Source organism: Talpa occidentalis, unplaced genomic scaffold (genome assembly GCF_014898055.3).
Source record: "Talpa occidentalis isolate TD23 unplaced genomic scaffold, MPIMG_talOcc4v2.1 talOcc4.11, whole genome shotgun sequence".
Lineage (NCBI taxonomy): Eukaryota > Metazoa > Chordata > Mammalia > Eulipotyphla > Talpidae > Talpa > Talpa occidentalis.
Window position 1 is genome coordinate 8,008,956 of NW_023601104.1, and position 15,523 is coordinate 8,024,478.

The 15,523-nt window shown below is 43.1% G+C and overlaps 2 pseudogenes; both read left to right on the forward strand.

Moving 5' to 3' along the window:
- The first annotated feature begins 546 nt into the window (after positions 1-546).
- LOC119239535 (60S ribosomal protein L29-like) lies at positions 547-1,059 on the forward strand (annotated as a pseudogene).
- A 2,212-nt stretch (positions 1,060-3,271) lies between these two features.
- LOC119239536 (60S ribosomal protein L32-like) lies at positions 3,272-3,708 on the forward strand (annotated as a pseudogene).
- Positions 3,709-15,523: the final 11,815 nt, after the last annotated feature.

Genomic DNA, 15,523 nt, shown 5'->3' on the forward strand with positions numbered 1-15,523 from the left:
GAATTAAAGGAGAAACACAGTCAATCTCATCCTTAGCATAACAATGTTTTGCTTTTTTATGAGACAACTGAGGTGAGATATAGGAAGATGGAAATTTTAGTGATGCCTGAATCTTCCCCTCTGTTGGGTATCAGACTCTCAGTTTCAACTGCTTCATTCCCAACTAGGAAACTTCCAAGTCATCTGGTAAGTCTGGCAGCTGTATGTCATACGCAGCATGATTTTCCATATTAGTTAACGCACAGTGAGTCATCTGTGCAGCCTCTGAAATTAATGTTCTGAAGTAAAGAGGCATTCCACATGTGTCTCTCTGCTACAGGGTAAGATCCAGCTCACTCTTCTCACTTAAGGCAGTCAGGAATTGAATGTAACAAAACAAAATGGCATGACAAAGACAGTCAGGAGACTCACATAATCAGCTGTCCTTATCTGTTTGGAGACAGGTATGAAAGAACACAGGCTTTAACTGAAGAATAAGGGATTTACAGGAGCTGTTAAGTTAAAACTTCTTAGTGTAAGAGTTGTTAAACACTCTCTTCTGGCTCAAGGCGCCTGGGGAGCCGCGGGCCTCGGTGCAGACATGGCCAAGTCCAAGAACCACACCACACACAACCAATCCCGAAAATGGCACAGAAATGGCATTAAGAAACCCCAATCCCAAAGATACGAATCTATTAAGGGGGTAGATGCCAAGTTCCTAAGGAACATGCACTTTGCCAAGAAGCATAACAAGAAGGGCCTGAAGAAGATGCAGGCCAACAATGCCAAGGCCATGAGTGCACGTGCTGAGGCTATCAAGGCCCTTGTAAAGACCAAGACGGTCAGGGCTAACATCCCAAAGGGCAGCAGCCTCAAGCTCAGCTGACTTGCTACATCGCTCACCCCCAGCTTGGGAAACATGCACGTGCCCACATCGCCAAGGGTCTCAGGCTTTCGCGGCCAAAGGGCAAAGCTCAAACCCAGGCCAAGGATGCGGCTGCAGCACAGGTCCCCAAAGGAACACAGGCTGCCAAAGGTACCCAGGCCATCAAAGGTGTCCAGGCCCCCGCAAAGCCTTAAGAATAGAGTACGTTGTCTGCCCGTGTAAGGACAAAAGGACTGGTGTCACCCCTAGGCTGCTGTCTACAGGGCACTGGTATACAAATAAATCTGAAGCAGAACCTAAAAAAAAAGAAGGAGTTGTTAAACATAGAAATGGATGAGTAAGAAAGATGAAATGGTCCTAGGTGGGGTCTAAAAATAGAACTGGTGTTCACCAGGCTAGATTTTTTGGTCATTTTGTGGCTAATGAAGTCAGTATCAATTCAAGCTTATGCCTACATGGAGCATGAGGCAAATTAGAACTATTCCATAAACCATACAAGAGCATGGCCTCAAGTTCATGCTTCCTGTCCCACCCCACAGTCCACAATAAATTGCCATATTCACTAAATAGATTACTATGCCTCTTTTATTCTGATTCTTATTTCTTCTTAGAAAACAGCTTCTAGAGAGGTATATATCCCACTGAGTCAAGCAGTCAGAATGGAACTTTTTTTTCTTACTTCTTACTTTTTCTTTTCTTATTCTAGAAGTTATACTCCAGGTCGAGATTACTCCACAGCCCCTAAGCACTTACTTGAATTTCCAAAGCAGTTTATCTTTTTTGTGATAGCCACACTGATAAGTAAAACAGGCATGTAAGTAAAGAAAGCATATAAGTAAATAAGTAAACTCAGCTCGTGTTGTATAATGGAACCAAATCTTGGATTTCTAAATTAGTGCTCTAATGTTGCATAAGAAGTTACCACAAATGTAGCTGAACAAAGTACCACATTTTCATTCTCTCAGTATCCATGAATCAGGGGTCTAGGGAAGAATTGATGAGTCCTCATCTCAGGGTCTCATAGGCTGGAGACTCACAGGCTCAATCCAGGAATGAGCTGGGCTGCATTCTCATGAAAGATTCAACTGGGGAAGAATCTACCTCCAAGTCCATTGAGTTGTTGGCAGAATTTTTGTTTGCAGTTATGTGACGTGGGCCCCAGTTTTTTGGAGGCTACTATTCTCAGGTCCTAGTGGCCACCTGCAGTTCCTTTCCACATAGATTTCTTAAACATCCTGTTTACTTCACCAAGCCCACAAGGAGAATTCTGGTCAGCTAAAATGGAGATAGTCTATTGGTCAGAAGCAAGTCGCTACTCCAGCCCAAAGCTATGATGTGGACACCAGAAGGCAGAGATAACTAGGGGTGACATTAGGGTTGGTCTCCCACAAATTCTGTACTAGTAGGACTCCCCCGGTGGTGCAGGCGGTTGAGTGCCACACTGTGAAGCTGTCCGCAGCCTCTGCAGTGCCAGTTCAGTCACGGCTGGCGGCGAGGGTCCCACATGGTGCGGCAGGCCTCTCCTGTCTCACCTGCTGCTCCCATCAGCAGTGTATTTCGTCGGTCTGCCTGTTCTGTTCCCCACTCTGTCTCTGGTGAATCCTCTCACCACCCCCCACACCTCTGGCCTGTACCCCAGTTCTTGTATAAATAAATAATCTTTAAAAAAAAAATTCTGTACTGGTATCTTCACAACATAGCCACAAAAGAGGTTGCCCCGCTATGGGTCCTGGCTTTTTCTAGAAATCACAGTCATACTTCTCTGCAAGCAAATGAACTTATTATATGATCCAGCAAATCCATGGATTGATATATTCCCAAGAAAAAATAAAAACATATCCATATAATAATGTACACATGAAAATACACAGCAGTATTAATCATAATAGCCCAAAAGTGGAAACAACCCAAATGCTCTTCAACTGATGAACAGATAAATAAAATGTGAGGGAGTCATACAATGGAATGTTATTCAGAAATACAAATAAAGTATGGAGACATGCTACAACATCAATAAGCTCAAAAACATAGAGAAAGAAGCCAGTCACAAAAGATCACATAGTGCATGGCCCTGTTTGTATAAAAAGTCTAGAATAGGCAAGTCTATGGAGACAGAAAGTAGATTAGTGGTTACCAAGAGCTGGAGAGAGGGGAGAACAAAGAATAACTGTTAATAGATTTTTTGATGGGATAATGAAATGTTCTCCAATAAGACTGTAATAATAAGCCACAACTCTCTGAACGACTACACTCCAAATGAGTAACAATTAGAGTATGTGAATTATATCTCAATAAAGCCCTTTTTTAAGTTCCAGAAGACCATTTTTTTTTAAAAGGCAATCTAGATCTTCCCCTCTCTTCCTCAGGGCTGCTCAGAGAGGTAGCAGCCGTCTCCCATTCAGTGTCATGGCTGCCCTCAGACTCCTCAGAAAGCCTGAGATCATCAAAAAGAAGGCCAACAAGTTCATTTGGCACCAGTCAGGCCGATAGGTCAAAATTTATTATAAGTGGCAGGAACCCAGAGGCATCATTAACAGGGTGCACAGAAGGTTCAAGAGCCAGATCTTGATGCCCAACACTGGTTATGGGAGCAACAAGAAAACACAAGTTTCTCAGTATTTTCTGGAAGTTCCTGGTGCACAACATGAGGGAGCTCAAAGTGTTGATGTGCAACCAGTCTTACTGTGCTGAAATGGCTTCCCAAATCTCCTCCAAGAATGGTAAAGTCACCATGGAAAGAGCAAACAGCAGCCATGGGCATCACCAATCCCCGTGCTGGGCTGCACAGCAAAAGGGACAGAGACATTTTGTGTGCATGTTACATTGTGTTAATAAAACCATAAAACTGCCAAAAAAATAAAAAGGCAATCTAAGAGATATTATTTACATATCAAAATATAAAAAATATCATTTTTCTGGCATTAAAATGATTTATAGAAACTATAAATATGCAAAAGTGGGACCACCTCAAAAAAAAACCTATGTTGTAGTAAGATCATTCCACAGTACAGATATGTAAAGGTGAAAACAAGTCACATCGATGGCCAAGTGGTGTTCCCAACAGCCCACAAAACGTTAAGTTCATTTTTCCAGAATTTGTACCAGAATCTATTTCCACATAACTTTGGTGAAGATCTCATTTTTCTCCCTCATTAACTCAAATATTAAACAGGCACCAGTATTGTCTAAAAAAAAAAAAAAAAAGTAATTTCCCAAAAGGTAGTTCTCTGTGTTTCTAAATACAGAAATTCGAGGGAGAAATATCATATTCATGTGTCAAATCAATACATATATGTCAAAACATATATATATATAAATATATATATATATATATATATATATATATATACACCATTTTTGCCAATTATACCTCAAAAAGATGGAGGGGATAATACTAAGTGAAATAAGTCAGAAGAAGAAGAACAAATAGGGGATGATTTCACTTACATATGGAATATAAAGAAACAAAACAAAGGATCAGTCAAAACTGATCTAATAACAAACCCTAGAACTTTGTCTGTAGAACTAAGGCTACCCCAGGGGGAGGGTGCAGAGCAAAGTGTGGAAAGAGCCCAGCAGACTACGGTGGAGGATTGTGGGGGGTGCCTTGGTCGTGGATGTGGTATGGTGACAGACTGGAGCTGTGATCCTACACCTCTCAATTATATGCAGTTTTGCAAACCAATGTTCCCTCAATTCAAAAAAAAGATTAAAAAAAAAAATTCAGGGTACAGTCAAGAGACAATACTAAGGCCATCCTCTCCCCCTGCAGAACAATAGGTACCTTTTGCACATCGAAACCTTAAAGCATGAAGCACAGCCACTTTCCAAGGTAATATTTTCAGCCGGGATCCAGAAAACAAAAAGTACCTGAAACCTTAGTGAGATACATCTGCTCATGCACATTTAGAGGTAAATTTAAACTGATACCGGTTTAGAGATATACTTTGCATATTTATTGACTTGTACATTCAGATGCTCCCTCTCCATTAAATATACTAGCTCTTCCATCTGCCCTTTTGTCCAGATCCACATGTGGAAAAAGACCCTGTCCTGTAACCAGTCTTCATAGATCCAAGGGAACTAACTGCTGCAGCTGTGCTGTTTTACAAAGTCATGAAGCTTCCTTTAACTTCAGCGTTTTTAATGACATCTGCCCCACCTCCTCCACTTTGCTTATCACCTTATGGAAGCAGAGGAAAAAAAGGACATTATATTCCTTGAAGCAATCTAGCCTTTCACAGATAACAATGCAGCTTTTCATGCAAGCTCTTACCTAATACCTAGGTGGTTTTCTCTGGTCATTGTGGAAAAAAAGGATATATTTCTTTTACTTAACTGCAGAAAATCCTTCAGAAAATATCACCATGTTAGGGACATTTGCACCTAGCAGCCCAGGAACAGTTTCAATGTAAGTCAGTCTCAAGCACTGGACAACTCCGAGCATTCATCTAAACCTGAGGTTTCATCCATCTCCTTAGTAGCCCTTTTGTTATAGGACAGGGAGAGGGGCAGCCCAAACCCCGCAAACCTGCCTATTCTAAATGGGTTCTGCCATCCGCCGCATCAACAGAAAACATAGGAGACTTTAAGGGGAAGGAACTTTAATAAAACTAGGAAACAATACAGGTAAGGCAGAGTCTAGTTCTAAATGAAGCACCCAAAGTTACCCGTCCCCTCGTGGGTAAAAGTCCATCCAAATGGGATTGGCCCAGAGCAAGGCCCCAAAGCCTGCCACAAGTCTAAAGCATCTTCCAGTGGGGACCCACAGAAAAGGGTCAGAAACAACCAGACAATCCCGGAAGGAAAAGAGCAAAATCAACATCAAGATAAAAGCCGCCATTGTCACCTCCCCATAGGTCTCACCCACATCTGTGTCACCCCGTCCACGACCAAAAGACAAGCGCAGCTTCTTCACGTGTCTCTAGGCTCCATGCGCCTCCTCCAGGTCTCCTGGCTCCATCCTGCTCCTTCCTCAGTCTCTTCTGCAGCTTCTTCTCTTCCTGCTCAGCTCCACCCTCCCTTGGGTGGGGTAGGGAACCTCCCCCTTTCCTGGGGACCACCCTGTTACACTTTGGGCAAAGTTTAAAGGGTATTTCATTCTGCCCCTTGTTTCTAACAAGTACTAAATGTACCTCAGTTATTTCTGGTGTACCTTGATCCATTTTCTAAGAAATCTATAGCAAAGGGGTTTCTCCAAACATATGCCCTGTGAGTACATATATCACCCAGGATTGAAAACTGCTGGGCGTGTCTCTCAAGCCCACCAAGGTGCTTTGAGTATGTTAAGTTTCCTCCCATCACTAGCTAGTCTTTAGGCAGATGGAAAGGAAAAGTGTTCTTTCCACATTTCATTAAACAATCACTCAGAATTTTGACAATCTCCAGGTGTTTAAAATTTTCTAAAGATAAAACCAAGTATTTATAGCATTATTTTCACAATCCTATATCATAATTTTATTATTTGCACACACACACACATATTTTCCTGGCCTAGACTATCTCCTTCTAAAAACACCAGTTGCGGCAGAATTTTACACAGTAGGCATATGGGAGAAACTGAGGCACAGAGAAGGCCTCTGCCAAAGCATGGAATAGCATTTTGAAGCACAATTCAGAGCCCTGGGAAGTGCACCTTGACCCCTCTAGCTCTAGCAGCCCGAGTTCCCACTCCTCAGCGGCCACATGCTTGGGGGATGTGGCATTAAACAATCTCAGAGAGTCTCAACCAGGACAGGCTGTCTCCAGTTCCGCTTTATTGTTCCTCTCAGGCCGGCTGCTTACAAAATTCTGTTTGTTCTTCCACTTCCTTTGTCAATACTTCCTCCAGCAGCCAAAACAAACACTCAGCAATACAGCAACACACCAACCTCAAAACTGGAGGGGAAAAAAAAAGAAAACCTCAATGCACATATGTGGCACAGGAACACAAACACTCGATTTCTGGGAAAAGAGAAAAGAGCTATGTGCTCTGTCTATCCCTGTTTTTTGCCCCACCTTCCCCACCCTCATTGTCCTTCCCCAACCCATACTAAGAAACCCAGAGGGTTTCTTCAGCCTGGGAACCTTGCCAGAGGGTCAAGGACTTTAGCTGCTGGAAACTCGCCGTCCTTCCGGCCCTGCTGCGCAGCTCACGTTTGTTCCGGTGGGTTGGGCGGCCAGACTCAAGGTCAGCCACACTGGGGCTAGTGTGTGTTCCGGTTTGGAAGCTCTCAGAGAGGTTCCAGAAGCCTTGCTCATCCAAGGTTTGACCTTTCTAACAATGGCTCCACTGAGCGGGCTTCAGAAATGGATAGGCTGTTTGAGAAGGAGCACGCCGTGCTAGGAAAGGGCTCTTGGCTGGGAGGGAGCTGGCCTCAGTTCTGCTCTCTTCTGCGTTGTTGAGTTTCCTCTTTACCTGCACATGGAAGAGGTTTAAAGCAGAAAGATTCTGCTATAAATGGCACAACACAAATCCTGACTAAAAGCAAAACCAGGCCTCAGTGTCGTCTTGATGTCCTTCAGCTCCAATATCACTGGTTCTTAATATCCAGACCAGAGAGGGCAAACTCAGTTGTCAATGTGACACAAGTAGGTGACACCAGCTGAGAATGTGTGGGACATCTAAGAGGCAGTCACTACTTAGCTTCGGTTGGATTTTGGCATTCAAGAACATTGGCTTGATTTTGCCAGAAATTCTGTGTTTCGAAGAGAGAAATGAATCTTTGCATGTGAAATGGCCTGATCTTAAAGTTTGACAGGTAATTTTGCAACTTTACTATTCTGAGAAAACTAAATAAAACATAACTTGTAGCTCTTTCTACCCCCCCACAAGTATGTAAATTTCTTTCTAGAAAGTTCCTCAACTAGACATGATCCAAGGGACTTTTTCAACTACACAAGTACCTACTCACAAAATATCTCCAGGTTTCCCCTCCTAAGTTCCTGTTTTTGCCCCCAAAAAGTACTGACTGACATAGTGAGAGTATATGACACATGTGAAGGTTTTAGCAACAGAAAGGCTGTCAGAATTGAAAGAAAGTGCCTATGCTCACCTGTAGCGCAGTTTTGCATAGTGTTTTCTGTATGTTTTCACACATCAAGATCCCCTTTTTTTAAGATTGATTTATTTATGCATATAAGAACTGGGGTGTGGGGGGGTAAGAGGATTCACCAGAGACAGAGTGGGGAGCAGAACAGGTGAATCCACTGAAATACACTGCTGAGGGGGACAGCGGGCGAGACAAGAGAGGTCTGCTGTGCCATGTGGGTAGCTCCTGGCCAGCTGGGGATCGAACATAGTTTCACAGTGCTGTGCTTAACCCCTTGTGCCACCATTGAGGCCCCATGATCCCTTTTATTAAATAAAAAAGAAGAATAAAATAGAAATTATAGCTCACAGTAATTAAGTCATATGCTAAAGGTCAAATAGTTAGCAAGTGAGCACATGAAATTTGATCCAGGCCTTCTTCTAACTTGGTACTCTTCAGAGACCTTGAGTACCTTCCTAGACCTCTAGGTAACAGTCCCGGCCCATGGTCCCTCCTTCCATGCTCTGGGTTAGCCTGCTGTACTGGTGTTCTTCCCACCCTGACCTGCCTCCTCATCACTCAGAACTTTTGGACCTCATGACATTATCACTCTGACCACAGAAATACATACCACAGCCAGACCATTCCTTAGAGTGAGGATAATGGTTTCCCCTGATGAAATGAATGTTCTCATAATTGATCATCCTGGATAAGAAAGGAAACAGGAAAACATGGGAAACTCTTTCTCTCTTAGGGGGTTTGGGAGAGTACAGTCAGATTTTGGTCATAAGAGGGAGTTTAAAACAAAACAAAAAATAAAAAACCTACCACTAGGATGAGGGTGACCAACCCCTCCAACATGTCCCGGCCAGGGTGGAAGAGGAAGGAAGCAGTGAGGAACGCCCTGCCTAAGACATGGGCTTAGGAGTTGAAAGGCTATGTTGAGGCTTCTATGCTTTTTCTTCATCCCCTGTTATCCTCAAGCTTTCAGGTAAATATTATAAAAGTCATATTCTTGCCTCATTTACACTGTTTACATTTTTAAAAATTACAAAAGGGACAACTGCCCATTTCTGGGGTGAAGGAATTTGGGGAGAATGGAAAACAGAATGCTGGATATCTTCCCAAAGCCCCTGAAGATCTACTCTCCCCTCTTCTCTGCATGCTCTTTGTCCTGCACAGACTACATCTGTGGGCTTCTTTACTCTCACGCTTTTGACTGGGCTTGTCTGAGAAGAAGGTCAGAGCAAGAGAAGGAAGAATCTGAGATTAGGCCACTTACTTTACCCAGATCCCTCATTATTGGGCTGCAATGAACTGACTGCATCCCTTGACCAAAGGTCCCAGCTTCTGCCAAATGTTCTCCGTTGTTTGATACATGTGGCTCTAACGCACTTGGCACATCATGTCAAGAAAACTGCTCCCTTTCCTTGCCTCTTCACTACAGGAGTAATAATGGGAACTCACGTTCCAGCCCTGGAGAGCTATACCTTGGTGACCATTTTTTTTTTTAAACATTTATTTATTTATTTATACAAGCACTGGGTACAGTCAGAAGCGCGGGAGGGTGAGAGAATTCACCAGAGCCAGAGCGGGGAGCAGAGCAGGCAGGAGGACCGAAGTACACTGCTGAGGGGAGCAGCGGGCGGCAGGAGAGGTCTGCGCGCCATGCGGGACCCTCCTCTGGTGGCCGGGGAGCAGCCGGGGATCGAACCGGTGCTGCAGAGGCTGCGGGCAGCTTCGCAACCCAGCGCTCAACCACTGCGCCACCGGGAGGCCCCTTGGTGATCTTTGTATAAATTGGTCCTTTATTAGACTCTTCAAGTTAACCATTATCTGGGGATCCTGACTGACACAAGCACTTTGTCATAGTTGCTATCATTAACTAACACGACTGAGGAATAATTTCCATTTCCGTAGATAAAATCATACAGATCTTAAGAGTCCACTTCAGTAACTACTGATACACACCCCCGTGTAACCAAGGCCCTGGAGAAGACAGATGGAACTTTATCACCGAAAAGTAGCCTAATGTCCTTTCAGGACCACTTTCCTCAGCCTCAAAGAGGCAACCCTGGACAAAACCACTTTTCATAAAATGGAAACAGGGCAACCAAGAGTAAGTTTTGGCAGACTGAAATGGGCATGTAACAAGCAGAAGGGATTCACAGAACTAGTAAGTATCCTTCAGATAGTACAAAAAAGAAAAAAAAAAACCTGAAGAGGGGAAATTTATAAATGACTTGACTTCCTAAGATCAATTGTAATGCACAATTCAGATTTATTTTTAGTTGTGCACAACAGGTTAGGATAAACTTAAGGGCTTAAGAACTTTAAGATACTGGACTTACACGTGGGTCATATGTTGTCTACCACAGGGTTTTTCATTCTGAAGATAGATTACGGAACTGGAGAAAGAGAAAGTGTGCATCTCTAATAATCAGTGATCTGTAACCTGGCCTGCCATGGGGCCTCTAACACACAAAGGCCCTGGATCTTGGAAGGACAATACCACCATCTAGAAGGTCAATTCATATATATGCATTTGGGGGCAGAAAGTGAGGAATCTGAAGGGAGACTTCAGAGCAATTCATTAGATAATAAAATAACACAGAAACCTTAAGGCAGTTGAAAATATGGTAACTGGGCCTCCCCGGTGACGCAGCGGTTGAGCGCTGGGTTGCGAAGCTGCCCACAGCCTCTGCAGCGCCAGTTCGATCCCCGGCTGCTCCCCAGCCACTGGAGGAGGGTCCCGCATGGCGCGCAGACCTCTCCTGCCGCCCTCTGCTCCCCTCAGCAGTGTACTTCGGTCCTTCTGCCTGCTCTGCTCCCCGCTCTGGTTCTGGTGAATTCTCTCACCCTCCCGCGCTTCTGACTATACCCAGTGTTTGTATAAATAATAAATAAATAAATAATCTTTAAAAAAAAAAAGAAAAGAAAATATGGTAACTATGCTGAAGTCATGGAGTAGGCAACAGAGAAAGAGTTGTGTGGTACAGGAGCAGAATTAGAAAATGGCTGCGTCACCACAATGATCCAGCACTGGGCAAAGAGCACTGGGATGAAATACAGAAATTGCTGCAGTTAATCCTACTATCCTTGCCACTGTTTTATCCTGAACACTCCCATCTCTGTGAGACCTGGATGGGTGGAGAGACAAGATGCATCTTTTTCTCTTTTTTTTGTATAGTAAACTCGCAATAATTGTAGAATCCCCAGTTTATCTCTATACCTTAACAAATGAAGGAGGCTAACGAACGGCAAGGAAGGTTTGTATGACTGAGCGAGATCATAAGACATATAAGCCCAGGAGTCATCAACTCCGTGTGGGAGAGACTAGTTTTATTTCCCTAAAGTCTTCAAATTAGTCTGGGTAGGGAGGAAACTCCAATGAAGAGGTTGCTGAGTCATTGGTTAGTTGTGGTTTCTAGTCATGACCTCCTCCCAAACAAGAACACTTGGCAGCCTGTGGAAGGGTTGTGGGGGGGAGGGGAGGCCCACAATGAGAGCCAGGCCCTGTGCCCTAGGCTACCGAACGTGAACAGAGGTAGCAATGATTTCCAAGAGGGTAACATATCAGACTTTGAAAAGAGCAGGTGATGTAGATTAGAAACAAGACTTGAAAGGGAGACAAAAAAATACCTTGGGTGAGTAAGAGGAGCCAGCCATTCACTCAACAAATACAAACACTGTGTGTAGGGTAAAGGCTTTTCTGCCCTTCCGCCATCAGGATAGATGATGGATCCTTGTCCTGAATGCATGCCTGATGGCGGGCACCTGGAATAGGGTGTGGGCATAGGTAGATGGGATTCAGCTGAGTTAAGACTGTGCTTTTAAGGGCGGCATCATGGGGGGACGCCAGCAGCAGCAGAAGCAGCAGCAGAAGCCGCAGTAGAAGCCGAAGCAGAAGCCGAGAAGCAGCAGAACGAACGCCAGAGAGTCCAGATAGAGTGAAGACTTGCTGGGGGCTGGGAGGCCTGACAGCCCCCCAGCCCCCCAGCCAGCACCCCTGCCTGCCATATGCCTGGTGAACCCCAATAAAGGACCTGCAAAACTACTGAGGACTCTGACTCCTCCTTTACCCGGTCTGCATGGGATCAGAAAACCTGCACTGTGTCCAGTCCTGACCTTACACTGTGCTATGGAATATGAAACAAACTTTTCCCCAAAGACATGATTTCTGCTCATAGTGTAATATGACAATTATGCACCAATTTAACCATGAGTAGCCATTGTAGCAATAGGTAATGCATGTGTGTATGTGAGTTAAATCACCAGGATTGATGACATGGTAGTGGTGACAACTCCACAAAAGGGCACCAGTGAAGATTCTTTGTAACTTCCATATTTGTAGATGAACTTTCATCTCTCTGCATTTGGAAAACAAATAAAATCAGAATGTATACTTCATAATGCACATAGCTAATCTGTCTCACTTTTGCTCTTTCTATAGCTTTACCAACATTTGCAATACTTTCTTTTCAGCAGCTGAAAGGTCATGTACCCACCCCTGTGAAAATTCCTCGACTTCATGCCACACAGTTCAGAACCACACCAAATGAAAAAGTGGAGGGTCTTCCCATCTCTACTCTTGCCATCTTTCCTCTCGGGCCTCCTGAATCTCTCTGCAATCCAAAGACCTGCATTGCTCTGTCCTATGCCTGACCCCCACATGCAGTTCCAAGTTTGTTTCATCAGAATTTAGCTCTTCACTGCAGCTGATTTCAGTTAATCGCACAAAAGAGATGACCAAACTGAGGTGCTCTTAGGTACTAAACTTCCTCTCCGTAATAATTACATTTTGCATGTTTAAAACAGATCTCCAGTTAGCCCAAATGATTTGTCACTCATCAGCCATAGCTGAGACAAATCCAGACAGTAGACAGAAATGGTTTGGAGTAGTAGCAGGTAATTTTCATCAGCTGAAATGAAAACAAGTCAGCTTTTACTTACAGTACCTGTTCATGATGCTGTTGTTGCTAATAAAAGTGCATCCCCTAATTCACCCCTTCTCCTCCCCATCTTAATCCATTCAGGCTGCTATAGCAAAAGTGCCATAGACTGTGACCTATAAACAACATAAATTTATTTCTTCCAGTTCTAAAGGCTGAGAAGTCTAAGAACAAGCTGCCGGCAGCTTGGCGTCTGGTGAGAACTTGCTCCCTTCTTCATAGACATCCTCTTCTTGCTGTGCCTTCACAAGGCAGAAGGGCAACAGAGTTCCCTGGAGTGTCCTTGAAAAGGGTGCTAATCCCATTCATGAGGGTTTCAATCCCATGCCTAATCAACTCCTAATCACCACATTCTCAATTCCATCACATTTGAAAATTAGGCTTTAACATATGAATTTGAAGGAACACAAACCCATATAGTCTGTAGCACCAGGTTTGCATAACAGAAGAATAAGTCTTGCCCCTTTTTATGCCATTTGGACCAATTAGCAATCTCCAACCTTGTCCAATACACAGAGAAAAAGAAGTTGATTATATGTGTATAAAATTTGTCAGAGGAATGAGAAAGCAGTTGGAAAACTAGGTTCCAGATTGGAATCTGAAAAACATAAAATTTAATAGCTTTCTAATAAAGACAAGGAGGGAGCAAATGCAAGGGAATTTTTTCCAAAGGACTGGAGAGATTCAGAGTGTTGAATTTTAGATATCTTGCCATATCTACCAACATGAAATCCAGTTGACTATTTCAGCAGCATACAATTCAGCTAATCAGGAAAATTTGCAAGCAGTTGAGCAGCTGTCTTGTAGACATAATTTAAAATACGAATATGGAAGTTATTCCAAATTCTGGGGCAAAACCAAATCAATCAAAAAGCCAGTAGGGGGCCTCCCCCTTGGTGCAGCTTCTGCAGCTCGGGTTCCATTCCCAGCCATCCAGGGAGAAACCCATATGGTGCAGCAGACCTCTCCTGTCTCGCCCGCTGCTCCCCTCAGCAGTGTCTTCAGTATGTCTGCCTGTTCTGCTCCCCATTCTGTCTCTGGTGAATCCTCTCACCCTCCCACGCCTCTAACCTGCACCCCAGTTCTTGTATAAATAAATAAGTCTTTTTAAAAAATAAGCCATCAGGATTGTCTTACCATACATCAACAAGGCAGTGCTATTTTTAAAAATTCACTAACATCCTTTGGTTCTAAAAGGAGGTCTTTAGAGTTTCCCTTTATTGTAAGAGAAGACACTGGGCTTGGAATCTTGATTGAGCTCTGTCTCACTACCTCCATTGGTCTTGAACAAATCACTTCACCTTTCCGAAGAGCTAGATATACTCAAAGGTCTCATCTAAGCCAAACATTTGCTGATTTGACTCTCCTGATTAGTTTTCTAATTTGTGTTAATTTAATTTAGGGAGGAAGAAAGAAAAGCTGAGTAAATGTTTCTATGCTTAATCTATCTAATATAGCTATCCAGAAGGATCTATACCAAAACGTTAAAAGCATTTCCATCAGATTAGTGGGACTGAGGATAAATTTTTCCTTCACATGTGTGAAGAAGTCTTTACTGAAGGATGGGATGATTCAACAAAGTTACATCAGAGTAGTAAGAATTTTGTGTTGCTCAAAGGAAGCATCTGGTGTATGTTCTAATGTTCTAGAAGGTATTTCTGGGCCCTCCAGAAATAACAGTGTCTTTGACTGGAAACCTTGGATCATACCAGATAGTTTAACGATGTGATTTTAGGCAAGGGATGCCATACTTATATAGTCCTGGGGGAGAAGGGATGGACAGTCAAAAGACCAAGAATGTGACTAAGAGTGGGGCTTTAGGTTATGCATTATAAGTTGACCTGCAGATTGAGATCAACATGTGGACAATGAATAATGTCCATGTATTAGAGCCCCATAAAAAACTATGGACACTGTAGCTCATATGAGCCTCACTGGTAAACAATACTCCCTGAGTACTGTCACACATCAGTGCCAACAGTATGATATGTCCACAGGGAGAGGACAACAGAAAATCCATATTTGATATTTCTGGCCGTAACAGCTTCTTCTTTTGACAGATTTAATCTTTATCCTTTCCCTATAATGACCTCCATAATAACTGCAAGTGTAGTAACTTTCAGTGAGTTCTATGAGTCCTTCTTGTGAATTATCAAACCTGAAAATGGTTATGGAAGATCTTTCAAACTTGCAAGTGATTATCACATGTGAGGACAGTCCAAAGGAATAGGACTCAATTTTTTTTTAAGCTCTCTTCAATATCTCAGCAATAAAAAAATTAAAATTTAAGATTTTCTTTCTAAAACCCAGTGACCTATGACTGTCTCCTGCAGACCCGGCTAACAGCCTCCCAGCATGCTCGTTATTCTTCTTCCTCATCTCTTATCACCCTCCCAGGTCTCTACCAACCCTACACTATTAAATTAAATCATGGTCCTTGTCCAATGCTAGCCAATCCCCACCTTCATAAAAAATCTCAATAAATATTCTGATTCTGTCCTCCTTCTTCTAGGATTCTACAAAAAATATGATAATGAGGTTACAGCTTTCCTTACCATGGTAAAAACAAACTCAGCTTTAAGCTATCACAGGTAATTTTGCTGGCATTTTTAGGAATCAGTATTCAAAACATGACCCAGGAGTAAAGGAAAGGTAGCAGGCCATAATTTTCCTTTGTAATTATTTATATGCTTTTG